General features: G+C 34.8%; 1 long non-coding RNA gene across 1 annotated transcript; it reads right to left on the minus strand.

Moving 5' to 3' along the window:
- Window positions 1-1,297: 1,297 nt before the first annotated feature.
- On the minus strand, window positions 1,298-2,854 carry LOC118482042. The gene is made up of 3 exons (XR_004866946.1): window positions 2,479-2,854; window positions 1,646-2,011; window positions 1,298-1,500 (listed from the first exon to the last, which is right to left on the minus strand). It is a non-coding gene; the product is annotated as an uncharacterized LOC118482042 (long non-coding RNA).
- Between the last annotated feature and the right edge of the window lie 1,620 nt (window positions 2,855-4,474).

Here is a 4,474-nt window from a genome sequence, read left to right on the forward strand (position 1 = left end):
AACCAAACCGTATTAAATTCAATTGAATTTGGTTCGGTTTAGATATACCCAATTCAGTTAGGTTCAGTGTTTGTTTGGGGTTCAAAATTTTGAAAGCTAAATAAACCGAAAATCAAACTGATGAACACTCCTAGGTTATGACCCAATACAACCATTATGATCATCATACTCAGTAAATCTCACCAACAGCAAAGCTAAGGTAGGGTCTCAGGAAGGTAAGATATGGACAGCCTTACCTCTACCTCGTAGGAATAGAGAAGCTGCTTTTAGTGAGACCCCTAGCTCGATAGTAGTTTTGCATAAAGCCTTGGACACAAGGCACATAACACTCAGCAATCGGGACAACGGCCGATTAGTGCATGCACTCCCTTGTCTTTCGGCTATCAACCCCACCACATGATGCATGATTAACCATCGATCACTTTTAAAGTTATTTTCACGAAATTAATAAAATTACGTTAAAATTAATGCAATTTCACTTTTGCCCCCGCCCCTGAGGGCCCATGATATGCACCCGGTCGAACTGGTCCGACCTTGACCCCGTAAGGCGATCGGGTCGACCTCCGGTTTGGTCTTGAAAACATTCCAATTAAGTAAGCATGATTCTCTCAGTAAACAACTCAATGGTAAAAATAAAAAATAAAAACAAAAAAATATTGGTTTCAAGAAGATAGCGACAGCTCAATTGTAAAGTATCTTGCACCAAACAGTTAAAAAAGTTTGGTAAAAACTGAATTGTATGATTCAGTTTTCCTAGTTTAGTTAGATTACCTACCATTTCGTTATCTTGACATTGAACATCCATCCTTGACAAAGAATTTGAGAAGGGATTTGAGTTTCTACGAACAATGCTTTGCTAGGCGTGCTCAGTTTCACTACTCCCCCAAATCTCCAAGTCCCATGGCCACTTGTTTGTTTCCACTAACTGTATGGTTTGAGTGTCAACCCACAATTCACAATTCTTGATGTTTATCCTCCTTAAAAATTATACACAATATTATCTTCGATGATCAAGAGCACATTAATTGCATATTATTACACTAATCAAACACTCACTTGTTCTAAATCTGACGCTTCAAAGGTATGGAGCCCCATTTGCTCAACAGCCACTAAAAAGTTCCTCGCGTTATAAAAAAATACTGATAAGCAGATAAAGCAGCTTTATGCGGTGAAGCAACAAAATCACATGAACTTTCTACAACTTGATCAAATTAAAACCTCAATTAAAATTAATATATCTAATGAAATAATCAACTAGTCAGATTGTTATAAATGAGGATTTATTATTAACCTTAGAAACAGTTTGAGGATGTACTTTATTAATCACATTGCTTAAATTTAATCCCCTCCTTGAACCAAGCCGAAACTCTTCATCAGAAGGCGAAGCATTTGCGTGCAAATCCTTTGCTCCAACAACTCTTACCATTTTCTCAACCATGATAAACCTGCATATCTTCTTATTGTCTCTCAATCATGTTGAACCTTCATATCTTCTTATTGCTTTACACATTTCAAAATTTTAGCAAAATAATTCAAATCCAACATAATTCACCAGAAATAAGACATAAAAATGTAAACATATTACAAATTTATAAGTCATGCATTATACGCAACAACCGATTTAAACACGTAAGAATATATATACCAGCTTCATGTGTTCTCTTGGAGTCCGAATCAAGGCCTTGTGAGCGGTTAAGGACGTCTTTACTTTGACCACTGAACCCTAAACCCTAAACCCATCGAGAACGATAATGTACTATCAACAAATCTACAAGCTCAAAGAAACAGTCTATCAATGTGCCTTTTTGCAGTTATATAATTCTAGTATCTTTCATTCAGTTGAGATAAAACAAACTAAAAGAAAGCAAGAATTAAAATGACCAAAATAATACCTTCGCGGGATCACAAACGCAATTATTGTCTTTTTTTCATTAAATCTGCAAGCTCAAAGAAACAAAATGATATGAAGTGGCGCGTCCAGCTTACAAAATCATCATCTACCCAACCATCACTTAATTATAAAAATAAAATTACAAACATCAATCTGTAACAGAACATTGTGATTATCACAGAAGCATAGTATCGATTTGCAATTCCCAACTCTCATATGCACAATAGCTTTCATTCGTAATCACATAATCAACTCCTAATTTCCCAGATTTCAATTGAATTTGTACATTTAGGAAATGCAAAAACATACAAAAACAGAAGATTGATGCATCTTTATTTTACATAATTCCATGAACTCACAACCCTAACCTCTAGGAATGGTAGATATTTCCAGCCAAAGATGCATCACATTGCGCACCTTTCACTGAATCATGTATGTATAATAACATTAAATTATCTACAATTGTCATTGAGTAATGGTTAAACAGAGAAAAACATGAATTCTTTTTGGTAAACGTTGTAAACACACTTAACCTCAGCCAAAAAAAAACATCAACCATACCTATAATCGGAGTAAAGAAACTGTACCAAGAAGAAGCAAGCTTAGGAACTCCAGGCATCAATCAAGTAAGCTTACATCCAGTTCCACAATAGACAGAAGGTTAGAGTTGATCAGATGTATCGGGAGTATTTGGGATTCCTTCTCAGAAACAACTTATTAACTTATATAAGTCATAAGTTCTAAGTTACAAATTATACTAACTTCTCAACACACAAAAACAACTTAAATAAGCTAACCCAAACACTATAAAACAACTTATTCACTTTTATAAGTCATTAAGTTATAAATTCTTCCAAAATAAGCTAACCCAAACACCCGCATCAATTCGTCAGATACGATGATTAGAATGGTGGAGATTGTTCAGAGCTTTGATGGCGGTAAAACTCTGGCTTCAGAGATGGCACTGATCTCTTCTCTCTCTAAAATTGTGGGCACAAAAATCCAAGTGAAAACACCAAAACCATGGTAAGGCAAGAAAAAAAAAGGGTAGCTGCTTAACACGTATAAGGGACACACGTCATACCTTGTGATTACCTTTAATAAACAAAACTTTAAGATCACCCGTAGTGGTGAACTTTTTGGGCCTTTTTTTGGTTCAAAAACGCCCCACAACACCGTGTTCTCCGCCCCCGTGGGCGTTGTTTAACAAAAAAAGGGCTGGAGCGTTTAAAATCAACGCTGGAGACGGAATGAATTTGGCCAATCACATGTTGGTTTTATGGGTTTGTCCAATAAAGTATTTTTGTTTTTTATTTAATTTTATTTACACCCATTTTTAACATAATGCCCCACAATGCCTACATCCCCACTACACTCATTTTAGAAAAACGCCCCATAATGCCCCATTGTTGACTGGGCTGCCACATGGCGCAAAACGCCTAAGGGTAGGGGCATTACCACTACACATGGTCTAAGCATTGAGTACAATCATTAATGCAACCCAATGTTGATAATTAGTATGTGTGTGTGTATATATATAGGGCGGGGTTCTAGAGTGAACACTAGGTTGAGAGTAAACTGTGTGAACTAATCTGGGCCATTGGATTACATCATCTAGAGATTTTTAAACAATAACAAGATTGTAATTATAATTTTGTAACTTCCCTTTAAAATAAATGACATAAGGATATTTGCGTCTTTTGTAAATTGCATTTATTAAACAATATAATCAAAATCCCTAAAATCTCGCTAGTTTCCGTATATATAAGATACACAGCTGTTAGTGTATGCATATGTGTACAATCTCGCTAGTATTAGTTTATCCAAGATACACAGGTATTAGTTTATACACATGTATACAGTCTCGCAAGCTGCTAGTTTATACACATGTGTACAATCTCCCTAGCTATCAGTTTATACAAGATACACAACTATTAATTTCTACACATGTGTTCTTACATATTGGATAAGCCAATACCTATGCAATTGTTTCTTTTTAATGAGTTCCAAATTATTAGGTACGTACCAATATCATCAAGTATTTTAGTACTTATTAATTAAGTTGCTTATATTTATATATTTGGTCTGGTAATGCAACCAATGTTTTAAAAACCGGTAAATACTGGCCGGTTATACCGGTATTATCGTTTCCAGATGTAAATCCGGTACGAAACACCCCGGTAAATAAGTGAAACGGCATAAGGTTTGTACCGGCGGTAAAATCCGGTATGCCGGTTTGAAACGTAATATTGGTACCGGCCCAGGTTTATTTTAGTTTGGGTTGTTACTTATTTTTATTATATATGTTACTTATTACGTAATTTTTACATATTATGATTATTCGTAACTAAAAGTTCTTATTTAATATTGTATGAAACGAAAATGTTATCCTCTAGTTGATGAGGATGACGATAATACTGAATTTCATCTTTTATGCGATCGTGAATTTGATAAATTCAACACTCAAATGGCTTAAACATATCGTACACTTTCATTTAAAAGAGGTTGTTGGAAAATTGAATGATTTTCGATTATCTTTTGGATTATTTTTTATTATGGATTTACTTTTGAATCATCTTTTAA

This window comes from Helianthus annuus, chromosome 9 (genome assembly GCF_002127325.2).
Source record: "Helianthus annuus cultivar XRQ/B chromosome 9, HanXRQr2.0-SUNRISE, whole genome shotgun sequence".
NCBI lineage: Eukaryota > Viridiplantae > Streptophyta > Magnoliopsida > Asterales > Asteraceae > Helianthus > Helianthus annuus.